The following is a 15194-nucleotide window of genomic DNA, read 5'->3' on the forward strand; positions in this document are numbered from 1 at the left end:
CTAAGGCTACACAGCTAGCAAGTGGCCAAGGCAAGATTCAAGGCCAGGCAGTCTGAGCACTTAACACAGGGCTATGAACACAGATTGTGGTTAAGTGTTAAAAGGAAATATACAGGATAATGATACAAAGACTACCTGGTGGGGAGCGGGTGGGGGGCATTTTCCATGTGTTGATCAGGAAAGGTTATCTAGGAGGCAGCAGTGTTTGAGCTAAAATCTGAAGGAAGACAAGAATCCAGCTATACAAAGAGTGGGGCTGGGATGGCAGATGAGTATTCCAGGCAGAAGGAACAAGAGATGCAAAAAAGCCAGGAGCAGAAAGAGTCTCTTAAAGGCAGAAATGTGGCCCATGCAACAAAGCAGAATAACATGTGATGGGTATGGAGGAGATGCTTTCAGGAGCGAGGAGAAGCCACGCTTAGTCACAGGGATTATGACATGATCGGAGTTGTTTCTGAAGTCACCTGCTGCTAGGTGACAAGGGGATGAGAATATAGGGGACTTAGAAGAGGGTTTTGTAGCTGAGGATACGGGGTGACATGGACCCTGGTGGTATCAGGTGGCAAGAGATAAGGCTGGATGGATCAGGAGGGCCTGGTGCTCAGGACATTCTGGCCATCTAAGGAAGTGTGGGCTTTATTCTGAAGAACCAGAGAAGCCCTGAACAGGTTGAAGCAAAGAAGTCCCATGCTCAGATCTGAGTTCTAGGAGAATGAGCAGAGCTGGTGTGACAAGGTGTTGGAGGGACGAGTCCACAGTCCAGTTAGGAGGCTGCTGGGGACCTCATAGCGAAAGGTAAGGGGGACTCATTGAGGCTGAGGCTGGGGCTATTCATTCAGCAAAGACTAACGTCACCAGGCATGGTTGGATCAAGTCAGGCAAGGGGCTGCTCTCGACGAATTTTCCAGAGCCATCTATGAGGACAGGCTTGGTGATAGTGTGAGTATAAGGAATGAGAGAAAGGAAAAAAGATAAAAGACCCCTGTAGCCCTGTTCCTGGCATTTGGGGTGGGGGGGAGGAGGGAAGCCTGCTCAGAAAGATGGGGAACCCGGAAAGAGGATTTGCCAATGGGATAAGTTCAGGTCAGGACAAATAAACAGTTCCATTGGCCAAGGTGGAAAAGCAGCAGGTAGATGGAGAAGCAACCTAATGACTCTTCGAAGGATGGGAACTAAGTACCCCAAGAGAAAGGTCTGAGCACTATCACCCCTTCACTAGTTGATGCAGTCAAAACAGATCAGCGCTGGAAATGCTCTTCCAAAGAAATAGCCTTCCCTCTGAGGGACTCAACTATATCATGAGAGAATCGGGCTTTGCATTAGAGTGACCTTCAGGGACTCCCAAAGTACAGGAACATCCCATTTAATCACAGCTTTCTGTGACTCAGATTCAGATAATCAAGTGTCCCCAGTCACGAGTCTGTGATGACAACAGGTTGAAATAAAATAGATAATCCTTATGACAGGTGTGTGTTCCCCTTTCCCCAATGCTAACCGTATACAGATTCCCTTCTGTTGGCTCTGAGACCTCCGGAACTGCCAGCAATTTCCACCAGAGATCTTTAGAGAAAAAATACCCAAACTGTGCCTAGGAGTTAATTTTGGGTCAGAGGGCGAGAGAGACTGCAGTGTTTCTTTTTATTACGAATTTTTAAGTCTTTGCTCCCGCCAGTGTCAGGGAAATAACGGTGCTAGATCTAACAGATCCTTCAACTGTGGTGAAAGGGGAAGTCATCTCTCCCTGAAAGGATGGATGGATGGATGGATGGATGGATGGAGGGGGAGATGTTGGGATTTCAAGCGATGCGTAAACTCTAGGGAAAGATTTTACCCCTGAGACAAGCCGGCTTTCCCACCCAGAATAAGCGGGTGCTCCTGTCTGCCTCTCCCTTTATTTTATCAAACCATGTTTTGACAATTCCTGGAAAAAAAAAAAAAAAAAAGAGAACGTGTCTAGGGCAAACTGAGCTGCCGAAGCAATAAACATTTAGACACGTAACGAGCATTGAGTTATTGTTCTTGGTAGGGATACTCTGAGTTTGTTTCTCCTTTTTGGAAAGAGAACGTGTCAGCCAGTCTCCCTCCCCCAGGCCTCTCGAAGTGCGGGTCTCCCTCTCCCCGTCACCGCTGCGAATCCTTGACAATAGCCCCAAGACTAGGTCACCTCGCAGGAACCCCCACGTCCAGAGCTGAGGGAGATAAAGACCCCAAACAACTGGCCGGCCCCGCGGGGTGGGGGCCCCCGGAGGGTGCGGCGGGCGGGGGCGCGGGGGACGCCGCGTTCCGGGACCCCGCTCCTGCTCCTCCTGCTCCTCCTGCTCCTCCTGCTCCTCCTGCTCCTCCTCCTCCTCCGCTCGCCCGCCCCGCGCGGCCCCTCGGGCTCGGGCCGCTCGCGGGACCCGACCTGGCCCCGGCTGCGTGCGCGGCGGCGAGGAGCCCGAGGCTGGGCCGGCCCGGGGCGCCCGCCCCCGCCCCCTCCCCTCCCCGGCGCGCACTGTCCCCGGCGCCTGCCGCAGCCCCCGCTGGCCGCCTGCAGCGCGCGGGGGGCCGGGGGCGCGCCGGGGGCGGGGCGGGGCGCGGGGCGGGGCGGCGGGAGGGCGGCGGGAGGGCGCCCCGCAGCACGCGGCGGGCCGGGCCGGGCGGGGCGGGGGCGGCGGGCGCCCCGGCGCGGGGCCAGGCTCAGCGTGAGCGGCGCGAGCGGACGATGGGCTGACGGCGGACCGGCGGCGGGGCGGGGCGGGGCGGGGCGGGGCGGGGCGGGGGCCGGGCGGCGGCGGCGGGCGGGGCGGGGCGGGGGCGCGCGGGGACCCGGCGGGGCGGCTGCGGGCGCCGCGGCGGAGGCGGAGGCGGAGGCGGAGGCGGAGGCGCGGGGCGCGGGGCGCGGATGCCGCCTGCTAGGCCGCGGGCCTGCGCGCCCCGGGGCGAATGGGACGCCGGTTTCGGGGGATCCGCCGCTGCAAACCCGAAGTTCCTCGGCTCCTAGCGAAGCGCAACAAATAAAAGGTAATGTGTCTTTGTTCCCCGGCCGCGACTGCTGGCGGGCGGTTGGTTATGCTGCACTTCTGTGCCCGATTTTACATGCTGGGCCGGTGAAAGGGACGTGACACCTCTTCACTGGAAGCGTAGAGTATTTAATGTCGCGGATGTGACATTTTTCTTTCTCTTTTTTCAATGCACACCCCACGTGCGGCACCTACTACACTCCCTTCTGCTACCCGCCCCCTCCCCCATACACTTTCTCTGGCATCTCAACCTCACGCTGTCTTGAATTTTCCCAGGGAGAAAGGAGAGGGCATCGCTGAAAGCAGACCTGGGTGGGATTTTATTTCATTTTATTTTGTAAGAAAAACCATTTTTATGAAAGTGACAGGGGAGTCCTGTCCTGTGGGTGCCCGAGGGGCAGGAGGCAGGCAGATGATCCTGCTAAAACAGATTGCTCTTTTACATTCCAAATGGCTGCAGCAAGTTTGATGCATAGAGACAGGGGGAGGAGAACAGCAGGAAACCCTTCTTCGGTACGCGGTCATTTAAAAATGACCAAACGCGATGCTTCTGCGTTGCAGACACAAGCCCAGACGTTCGTGCCTATTGCATCTCGAAAAGATGAACCGGTCCTGCAGTTTGAAAGCTGCGTGGGCCGCCCCTGTGTAATCAGGAACTCGGTGCCTTTCTCCAATACCTTGCGAGCAGAGTAACTGCTCAGTAGATTCAAGCAGATTCTGCAAAATTTCCGAGGGATGGCCCTTCTAATAATAGCTCTGGCGGTGGTTTCCTAATAGACATACTCATTCTGAATGATGCAGCCATGCCAGTCTGCCGGAAGCTCAGCTTGCTGAGCGAGGCGATCCAATGCCGGTAAAGGACTCCCTGACCCCACCGTGAATGGATGAGGCTTTCTCCCCTATGAATGGAACATCCCAGTAGAGGCTGCTAGCGCTGGTCCGGCGTCTTTCAGTTTGAATCCGCACAGCTTCTGCTGAGAGGGATTCACAGAACACCTAAGGCAGGCACGTTTCTAAATCTGAGCTTCTCAGTGGTGACAGCCTCGGCAGTATTGGAGTAGTTGCTGGCCTATCCTTACACACCTGGTCTGGCTGACTTGGTCTGCATTTACCCGATTGGTCTAAGTCAGGGTTTAGAGCAGCTGCTTAGACACCTCTTCTGGCTCAGCATCCCCTAAGTCTCATTCTTTTCCAACAGAGTGATTGCCAGGTGTGGGAAAGCACCAGCCAGAGAGCCAGGAGCAAACTTCTGACTTCATCCAGGGAAGCCACTGCCAACCCTGGGGAAGTACTTCAGGCATTGGATGCAAAAATCGATACCTTGTATTTACTGGAACTTAGCTGTGTGTGCCATCTTGAAAATGTGCGACAAAGTGTGGACATTATAGTGGACAAGGGAGGACGCATTTCACTGTTTTGTTTCTGGTGTCTACATCGCTTCGTGTTCATTCATAGCGTTTGACCCCATTTCTTTGGAGTCTGACTTGGATAAGGCCAGAAGGCCAGACTGTCAGATCAGCAGAAATCTAATTCTGATTCTCAAAGTGTCACTTATCTCCTGCAACCCAGAGTATCAGGGGCTGAGCCACTTCCTTTTGGCCGAGGGAACCATTCTGCCGCAAATGAAATCTGGATTTATTTAAGGCACAACGGGAATGATGGTCATGCAGCAAATAGATTGGAATCCATTTGGTCCTGAGAGGTTAAATAGCCACCGTTAATGTAATTGGAAACAATATTTGGACTTGCTCTGAAATCAATACTATATTGTCTTGCCGATGAATAGAATGTTGCCTCCTGATAACTTGGAATGAAGTTTTGCCTGATGTACAAAGTTGTGCGAGTAGGAGTAACCTTATAGAAAAAAAAAAAAGGAAGATTAAAGTCTTCTTGTATTAAAGGGAAGCACTGTTCTTAGAAATGAGGATCAGAAAATCCCTCCACCCTCTTTTGTTCTGACCAAGTGTGATCTGCTGCTGCCATTGCTGTATTCTCTTTGGCACTTGTCTTGAACTAATTTTATTAATAAGACTTGTTATTTATGGCATAGGGCCTCTTGGTGATTTGCAGATGCTGTTGCCAAGTCCCCTGATAGCCTGGCAGGTGGCTAGTGCCATTAGCATTATCTTGTCGTTGGGGAAACTGAGGCCCCTTGAGGTTCTGTGAGTCGCTGATTTCATAATCCATGAGAAGTGCACCTCAGATGTGTACAGTGCTTAGTTTTGTTTTGTTTTTTGTTTTTTTTTTTAAGATTTTATTCATTCATTCGTGAGAGACACACACACAGAGAGAGAGAGGCAGAGACACAGACAGAGGGAGAAGCAGTCTTCATGCAGGGAGCCCGATGTGGGACTTGATCCCGAGACTCCAGGATCACACCCTGGGCTGGAGGCGGCGCTAAACCGCTGGGCCACCCAGGGATCCCCGATAGTGCTCAGTTTTATTATAACAACAAAGTTACAGGCTGAGGTCAGAGAACAAGCCAAGAAGAGTGAGTCCTTTCTTGAGTTCTGGAACTGGGGGAAGGCTCTGTAGACTACTGGGTTTGCCAGCGTTTGTCAGGATGGGGCCCTAGAATCAACCTCGATGAGTTGAGGGAAAAAATGTGATGGGTTTGCAGTGGGAAAGGCAGTGAGAGATGAAGGTCCAGGAAATCTTGTATGAGGGGACCTGCCAGTACCAGTGTGCTTCAATCAGTGTGGGATGGAGTAAGACCCCTTCTGCAGGAGATCACTCCTGACTTTACTGCCTACGTGTACCACTTGTGTTCACGTTATTGGGGGTGTGTGTGTGTGTAAGACACAGTTCTACTCACATGCCATATACTATCTGTTATAAGGGTTGCGATTAGCCTAACACTGAATGAACAAGTGATTTCAAATATAAAGTTTTTATCTTAGACAATTTTGAATACATAAATACTTCTTTTTAAAAAAAAAAAGAAAGAAAGAAAAAGAAGGACTAGTACAGCCTCTGGAGAATTTCTAGTTTAATAGGTCAAAATGAGAAGTAGACAGGATCACGGTTAAAGAACTCTTGAGGCCATTTTAATCCACTCTCTACACAGTATCAGAATGGAGAAGTCTGGATTCAGTGATGACTTCAGTTCACATCTTCTGTTTTCTAGATTCCACCTGCTGGGTCAGTAAAATTTTGGCAGAAATTGATTTAGGCTTATTCATAGTGAAAATCTTAACTTATCTCAGTTAGAGATGGTTTCTGAGACCTCACAGGAACATAATAAGCCTTAGGATAAAGATCTTCCAATGTTTTTTCAAACTTAAGTCCCCAAAAACCCTCATCCCTTGAGCAAAGGCACCTCAGGCTCATATTCCCTGATGACCTCCCCACGACACTGGTTGTTTATCGCACCTTCCTGCTTCTGATTCTTTGCTGTCCATTTCTTTCTGAAAGATAATGAAAGTAACGAAAGACGTTACTGGAGTTGAAGTGAGAAACGGAGTAACGGGGATCATTCCCTCAGTTGCATAGGATACACAGATACTTGAACTTAAGGCAGTAAGCAAGAGTGGAGACAGTAAAGACAGTAAAGAATCCAGGGGAGGAGGCCACTGTTAGGGAGTGGTGGGATTTGCATATTTTACCTTGTTTTCATTGAAGCCCTTTTCGGACTGTGGTACCTTGGTCTTTTCCTTTTTATTTTTCTCCCAAGACATCTAATCTGAAAAAGCTGGTACAGTAGTAGCTCTTGGAGCTCTGAGCTTCAGGGTCACCAATGCACACACAGGCCTGCTGGTTTCACTGCTTTGCCCTGCAAGAAGTTTTCTGAATCAGCATAAAACTGGCTTATCAGAAAGTCTCTCCACAGCAATTTCCTCTCCTTCCCTAAATCCATCAGCTCCCACCCTTTCCTGTGTCCCAGGCGATCAGCATGTCTTTCTTGTATAAGGAATAATTTGGACACACTCTTACACTTATGGCAGTCAGTTCCACCACTAGAAGCATCGCCCTAAGAATATTGATCATTACGCCTCTCTTCCTCTCAGAGAAGATGATCAGAGCTTTTGCTCCTAGTTAGTGAATTGCATTAATGCTTATTTAGGTGCTTGTGTGTGTGTGTGTGTGTGTGTGTATGTGTATATGTGTTCAGCTCACAATTGTATCGGTGGAAATTAGGGATTTTTTTCCCCCCAAAAAGAAGTATTTTTCTCTTTGAAGATGGAAATTACTGCCAAGAATCAAGACCATGGTTATTGGAAGGAATGTGCAAAATAGAAGGGATCTGGTTTAGCTCAGTGGCCTTATTATTACCAAAGAATAAAGAAAAATAGCCAAATAAAAATCAAGGCTGGTAGCCACAGTGGGAACCGAGTGAGTAGGTACAGGCCTAGTTAACTGATTCAGACATGCAGCATCTAGGCTCTAGCTTGTGAGGCTAGATCTCCATCATCTGTGGTGGTTTCTGGTTTTTGTTTTAAAGTTGGAGCCCTGGCCATTCCAGGATGCAATATAAGAAGAAACTTGTTGTCTAAGGTCAAGAATATCTGTACCTGCACACCCTCCTCCCAAACTCTGATTCCAATCCCATGGGTCTTCTAGTAAGAGCAATTATTTGCCAGTCCATGGTTCACTGAATGCTCACTGCATTGGACTCCTTGATCATGATGGGCACTCAGTGGATCCTGCTGGAATAAGTAAGTCCGGGAGTGACTTTATTATGCCATGCTCCCACGTGGATATAGTTAGGCATCTTCAGGACACCCTGTGGCCTAAAGTATAATGGATCCTGTTGGGTCATCCTGTGTCTACCTTGTCCTAGTCTATCCTGTGGCTCGGCCTCTCTTTCAGAGTTGGTCAGGCCTTGCCAGCCATAGGGCCAGAAGTCTTGGTACGGATGCAGAACACAAAACCTTTTAACAATAATTTTCACTTCAAATTAGCCAAAAGCTGTCCCCCCAAACTTAAACCTACAGCTCCACAGTTTCCATCAAGATGAGCCTGTTCTTCTCATGATTCAGTCTTCTTTGCAGGGCTTTTGCCTTCTTTGTCCTTGCTGTATGAAGAATGCATGAAAAAAAAGGCGTGTAATGGGGAATTAGATTGATAATGCATGACAGCAAATGGAAATGATGATCGGAGAGTTGCCAGGCTGTGCCATTCATAACCATAAAATGCACAATTATGCTCTCACCACATGCCTGCGAACAAGTGTATAGAAGTGACAAACCCAAACTAGGAAACCGAATAGTGTGGAGCCATCTGGAGCTGGGCAGTTATACCTACAGCCTGAGCTGAGGAATGCCGGGCTGGCTTCCCCGTTCCTCTGCTCTTGCTGGCTACCCCCAATACGCATCAGCTACTCATTTCTCTGTGGCTCGGGGTGTGGGGGGGGGGGGACAAGAACCAGATTGGAGCTGAACACAATGGAGAGCAGTGTCCTGCCTTCTGAATCCTCTTTTATTGGGAGGGTTGAGTGTTTTGTAACAGAGTAACTACAGAGTGACCAGTAACACAGATGTAGCCTGCAGGTCTTGGCTGGAGGCAGAGGCCTTGAACCCAGCAGAGGAGCAGGGGCCGATATCACACTGAATGTTCAGTGCGGACTATGAACCACATGCAAACCCGATTTGGGGATTATCAGCCAGGTCAAAGATTTCAGAAAGATGGAGTTCTAGGAATGGGAAGGGAGTATATAGATCCTTTTAACAGCTGAGGAGAGCCTTACAGGTGTTCAGGGACCTTGCCAGGGCTTCAGTTACAGCACCAAGACCAAAGTCCCCAGCATCTGACAAGGATTTAGATGGGGCATGGAAGTATGGTGGGCAAAGAGTGGAGCCCGAGCCATTCCAAAGAGTGGAACCCGAGCCAGTGGGTTTGATTACCGGTTCCGCCTCTTGCTAGCTATGGGGCCTTGGGTGAGTTATTGAATCACTGAATCTCTCCAAACTTCATTTTTTTTTTTTTTTTATTGGCAAGAGAAGTTACATTCAAAGGTGAGACACACTCTGTGAAACACCTAGGACACAAATATGAGAGACTTTTAAAAAAGATATATTTATTTATTTATTCATGAGAGACACAGAGAGAAAGAGAGAGGCAGAGACACAGGCAGAGGGAGAAGCAGGCTCCATGCAGGGAGCCCAGTGCAGGACTCGATCCCGGGACTCCAGGATCACGCCCTGAGCCAATGGCAGGCGCTAAACTGCTGAGCCACCCAGGGATCCCCGAGAGACTTTTTTAGAATAAGTGATGTTGTCTTCATATCCTTGCCCCTCAGCCCCCACCCCCACCCCCAGCATGACTTGCTTATATCACTGGAGGGTTCAGCACTGCTAACTGCAGGGGCTTTAGAACACACAGTGGGGTGTGAGAAGGCCACTGGCCCTGGGAGTGGAGGTATGACTCGAGTAAGTGGCACCTCCTCACCTACGATCCTGAGACACATTTTGTAAAGAGAAAGTAGCAGAAGGGGAACAGCCATTGGCTCTGATGCTACATAAGTGTCACCTGACCTTCCAGAAAGACTTCTGCAGGTAAAGGCATCACCCCAGCAATCCTCACCTCTTAGGATGGAAAAGGCTTACTAAGAGTGGTCGGCATCCCTCCACATCCGTGAGACTCCGTTGAGTCTGGGAGGTTGATAGGGTTTGAGTGTGGGTTGGAGGTGGGGAAGGAAGAGAAGAGAGGTGATTCTGCTTTGGCACTGAAAATCAGAGGTTTTGGATTCTTCACTTTTCAAAAATGATTAGAAAGGGCTTTTATCTTGCAAAAGAATACTTCTTTTGCAAAAAGATGGTAATGCCATCTTTTTCTTCACAACAAAGGCAAAAAATCCAATCACTGTGTCACATTCTTTGATTACTTCCCATTCGTTGCCATTATTAGGAAGAATTTCACCTTCTATTTACCTTCTTTATGTTTCACTCAAGTAATTAATGCAGAGACTGAATGGCAGAAACAAGCCTAGAATCTGAGTGTAGTCGATGCTTGTGGGGGCATTTTCTCATTGTACCTCCCACCTGAAAATAACTGGGAGTTTCTCTGTAGCATGAGAAACCAACATACCAATTTGCATAATATTCATCAGAAATTATTTAAGCTCTTAATAACCTTCTGGGTGTTAAATAAATCAGAATGAGAGATAGCCCATCTTCTGGAGGCAGATTCAGAAGGCACACAGGCTGCAGCATAAGAACATTAAATAAATATAAAAACAAGGGACGTATTTATAGAATGTCATAGCCTTATCCAGGACAAGGATATATTTTAGGTGCAGCCTCAGGGACACGCGCATGGAAGTAGTTTGCCTGGACAGTTTTATACTCTTGCCTTTGGTTTTCCGTTGGAAATGGGGGGAAAAGGCAGTGTGTGAGCACGTGTGCTTGTCTGACAGGCGGGAGCTAGGAGGCCCACGGCCTGCCACGGCCCTGCAGGTTCCCCAGCGGCCCGGGGGCGACCAGGGGGACAGCACGCAGCATTGGCTCCTGCGCTTCTCCCCAGGCCCTCCCGAGGGGGGCCGCCTGTCACACTTGCTTTGGAGCGGCCAGTTCTCCATGTGGCTCTTTATCCATATTCTCTCAGTCTGGCTCACCCTCCGACAGAATTCCGGGGTGACCAAGGTGCTGCCCAGCCTCCCCTCCTACCAGCACGTGTACCCGTGTGGTGGTTTGGCTGCTGCTGCTCCTCCGCTCCATCAGGGCCCATCGTCCTGTGGTAAACGAGTCACTGGTAGCCTGGCTCTTCCTCTTGGCTGCAGTACTGGCGGCTAAGTTCTCGAAGCCTTTGCCATACGTCCCTCCAGCGCTTTGCTCCTGTGTTTCCTTCCCAGGTTCCTTCGGGGTGAGGTACACGGGGGACTGTAAGGTCCCCGCCTTCGCACGGGCACCGCCTCCCCACGCTCTCGCCGCCCCCCCCCCCCGTCCCCCCCCCGGGACTCGCGTGGACCGGAGGGACCCACCGCAGCCTGGCAGCCCGCATCTCGGCCTGTCTGGGCCGCGCCGAGACACCAGGGGCCCGGGAGCTTAGAGGTGACAGACGTTGCCTCAGTTCTGGGGGCTGCGTGCCCGGGCAAGGCGCCTGCAGGTTCCGTGGCGGGTGAGGGCCGGCTCCCCGGTTCACAGGTGGCTCGCTCCACGCCACGTCCTCACGAGGCGGGAGGCATGAGTGAGCTCCCTGGGCGCTGACCTCCCCACCGAGGGCTGCACTCCCTGACCTAATCACCTCCCAGAGGCCTCGCTTCAAGAAACCGTCACCTGCAGGTTAGGACCCACGCCTGACTTTCTTCGGTGTGGGCGGGGAGGGGCAGGGGTGGCCGTCTTGGGCCCACCCACACAGCCACACACCCCCTCGCCTTTCCCCAAGCACGTTTGGCCTTTTCTGGATGTCAGCCTCCTGCTAATGCTCGTTCTTGGGCTTGAGCGGCCCCTGCCATCCCTCCTGGGCCTGGGACACCCCTACTGGCAGCTGCTACCTCCTGCTGTTCCCCCAGACTGAGCGCCTCTCCCTCCTTTATTCTCCCAAAGCATCCTGATGGCTCACTCCGCTTTGATCTCCTGAATGGGAATGGCCTGTTCATGTGTGTCGCCCACCTTTCTAAGGAAGGACCGTGTCGTATTTATCTTTGGTTCTGCAGCACCCAATATTATGTCTGACATTTGGTGGGTGCTCAAAAATATAAATGAGTAATTATTTGTTAGGTCACTCCGTGTCCCGTTTCGTTGCTTGTGTGCAAATGGCTAGAATGAGTTTTTCCCTGCGTAAGCCTGGGGTTTCACCCCTCAGAGAGAGCTCTTCTCTCTCTGCTTTTCAGCCGGGATATCTCTCTCTGGGTGTGCCTGTGTCAGAGGGCCAGGGAATAAGGATGGTACAGCACAACTGCCATCCTTTATACGAGGGCTGCTCTTGCAAAGCCCAGCTGGCAGGACGGCAGAAAGTACCTGAGCATCCCAGTCCTATCATCCAGTCGTTCGGTCAGCCATTCAACACACACCGAATGGTGTGCCGCTTATGTCCCAGGAATGTATCTTTGAGCAAAACTGATCAAGATTCTTGTCCCCAGGGAGCTTGAAGTCCAAGAGGAAGAGGCGGACAGCAAATGTAGTGAATTATAGGGTACACCAGAAGGCGGCCAATGCTATAGGGAAAAGAAAGCAGAGGCCAGAAAGTCTGGCAAGGTTACCATCTTAAATACAGGATCACAAGAGACTCTATGGAAAGGTGATATGTTTTTAAATTTTATTTATTTATTCATGAGAGAGAGAAAGAGACAGGCAGAGGCAGAGAAGTAGGCTCCATGCAGGGAGCCCAGTGCAGGACTCAATCCTGGGACTCCAGGATCACACTCTGGGCCAAAGGGAGGCACCAAACCGCTGAGCCACCAAAGAATCCCATGGAAAGGTGGTATTTTGAGCAGAGCTTTGAAGGATGTGAAGAGGTGAGCCACATGAATGCCTAGGGGGACATTCCAGGCAGATGAAGGAGCTCATCAAAGGCTCTGGGAGGGAAGAGTGATCCAGAGGGAATAGTAAGGAAATGAGTGTGGAAGGGCAGACTGAGTAGGGGGAGCATAGAGGTGGGTCTGTGTGGGGCCTTGAAGGTGTCCAGCTGAGGGGGTACGGGTTTGGGGAGCACCGTGGCCCCACTTGGGCTGCACAGGGATGCTTTGGGTACTGTGTAGGGCTAGACTATGAGGCCAGGAGGTGCCAGATGGGTGGCTGTTGTAAGAATCAGGCAAGTGACAAAGTGTTGATGAAGTGTTCTGGGTCTGGGTAATTTAGAGAGAACCAAGATTTTCTGATGTGCTGGGTGTGCAATGTGAGATGAAGAAGGAAATCCCCAACTGGGTCCTAAAGAACAGAATGTGGTGATGGAGTGGCTGTTATGAGCAGGAAAAGCTGTGGGTGGAGGTGGCTGAGGAAGAAGGTAGGTCAGCAGTTCTGTTTGGCACATGCTGAGTCTCAGATCTTACCAGATAGCTAAATGCAGATGTTGAGCGGGCGGGTTTGTACAGAATCACAGACAGGCCTGGGAAAGGTAGGCAGTCCAGGTGAAGATGCAAAGTGGGGCTCCGCCACCCAGAGATGATGTGTAACGATTCCAGGCCTCAATCCTGAATATGACATCTGGGGGAAAAACTGTAAGCACCAAACTTCAAATAAAAAGAATATAAGATACAAAGAAATGAACTGGGGCACCTGGGTGGCTCAGTCGGTTAAGCATCTGCCTTCAGCTCAGTCAGGATCCTGGAGTCGAGCCCTGGGATCGAGCCCTGGGTCATGCTCCCTGCTCAGTGGGAGCCTGCTTCTCCCTGCATGTGCTCTCTCTCTCAAATAAATAAGTAAAATCAGAAAAAAAGAAAGAAAGAGAGAGAGAGAGGGAGGGAGGGAGGGAAAGAGAAAGAAAGAAAGAAAGAAAGAAGAAAGAAAGAAAGAAAGAAAGAAAGAAAGAAAAGAAAGAAGAAAAAAAGAAAAGAAAAAGAAAAGAAAAGAAAAGAAAAGAAAAGAAAAGAAAAGAAAAGAAAAAGAAGCAATTCCTGGAACATGAAGAGCTCTATGTACTCCTGAGGTAGAGCTCCTTCCATCCTCCTGAGGGTCTTTCTCTTTTCTGATATATGAAAAGAATATCTCTAACCCTTATGCTTTAATCAGATTTGTTGATAGGTCATTGACATGCATACAAGGAAACTGCATGTGTCCACAGCCATGAAGCCATCACCACCATCAAGAACTTGGAACTCCAAAATTTCAATCAGTGATCTTTCCCGAGACTCTTGTGTGTCTAAAGCTCTGTGACAGGTGTAAGAAAGATCTAAACTGTAGCCACTACCCCTGCCTCCTGTAATTTGTTCTGATGCAACATCCTGGCGTCCCCTACACAGTCCCCTCTTCTAAGGCCTGTGCTCTTCTAAAGGACGCTCAAGTTTGGTGACCACAGGGTTTGGAATGACCATTTGAGGGCGGTGCTACTGGTTAAATCAGGAAAGAGGAGAGATCAAGAACCCTGCTATCCTTTTGTCCGTTCTGATGCAAGCAAAAACACACCCCCCATTCCTCCTTCTTGGAGACAGCCCAGACAGCAGGCTCAGTTCCATCCTTATTTTCTCTGTGTCCGCAACACAATAATTACCTCTCATCGAAAGCTTTGAGAAGTTTTTCTGTGTCTAATCAGAATTTTTTTTAAGATTTTATTTATTTATTCATGAGAGACACACAGAGAGAAGCAGAGACACAGACAGAGGGAGAAGCAGGCTCCATGGAAGGAGCCCAGTGTGGGACTCAATCCCGACCCTAGGATCACACCCTGAGCCAAAGGCAGATGCTCAACCACTGAGCCACCAGGCGTCCCATCCAATCAGAATTTTTTATTTGACTAGCAAATACAACATAACGTCTTTATTTCTGAACCGCTCACTGGTGTTATGTACCCCGGATATTTTTAGATCTACCATTTGCCAAACGGCCAGTGCATTTCAAGACACTATTATTTCCTGTGACAGCTTTTCTACGGGGCGGCTTGTGGACCGTGGGTTGAAAGGAGGGGTGAGGGACCCTCTTTGGTTTTGGAATCCTCTCCCTCCCTCCTCTGCACCCCCTCCATTTCCCTTCCTTTCCCAGCCTCTTGCCCCCTACCCCCACCCCTCCTTTCTAAGTGGTATTAAGGAAGAAATGGAACAGTTCTAGAAACTCGTCGTGTGCCGGGTGCTATGGCAGCAGAATGAGCCCCATGAGCAGGTCTCCAGGAGGGTCTGGGGTGGCTCATGGGGCAGCCAGCCAGTGTTGAAACCTCCAACAAGATGAACAGAGGAAGGGAGCCGCCAGCGCAGCTCCAGCTCGTGCAAGTGTGGAGAGTCCCTGCCAGGCCTCTCCAGCAGAATCCTTTCCAGAGAGCTCTGTTATGTAAATATCCAGGCAGCAGCCTGGATTGACTGCCCCATACAGATGTCATAGATAGCTGCAAAAACTTCCCTTAATGCAAGCACTTCAGGTTCCTAAGCTCTCCAGACACCTCTTTTATTGGGGCATTTGGCCAGGGAGGGTGAGAGCTTGCTGCTATCTCTAGAAGCTGGATGGTGGCTTTCTGGATGGAGTCATCTTGGTCTCCAGATGCACTTTGCTGGGATACCACTGGAAGTTTGGTCTGATTTAAGCATGCATCGCAAAAGGATCAGCTGTTGGGCTGGAATGCTTCCTTCCGAACCCGGAGGACTTGGCATCTGAGCCCTAGGCCCCTGGA

The 15194-nt window shown here is 50.2% G+C and overlaps 1 protein-coding gene across 13 annotated transcripts in view; it reads left to right on the top strand.

Annotated features, from left to right (window-relative positions):
* Positions 1–15194, top strand: part of FRMD4A (FERM domain containing 4A) — a 736083-nt gene that overhangs the window by 512562 nt on the left and 208327 nt on the right. The window contains exon 1 of one of the 13 annotated variants that reach the window (XM_038530071.1): positions 497–795. The exons of 11 other annotated variants lie outside the window; for them this stretch is intronic. The gene's annotated coding sequence lies outside the window, so the exon portion shown is untranslated. Of the gene's footprint in view, positions 1–496; positions 796–2858; positions 3004–15194 lie in introns of those variants that run through there. One more of the 13 variants, XM_038530072.1, reaches the window with a different exon arrangement.

This window comes from Canis lupus, chromosome 2, assembly GCF_011100685.1.
Source record: "Canis lupus familiaris isolate Mischka breed German Shepherd chromosome 2, alternate assembly UU_Cfam_GSD_1.0, whole genome shotgun sequence".
Lineage (NCBI taxonomy): Eukaryota > Metazoa > Chordata > Mammalia > Carnivora > Canidae > Canis > Canis lupus.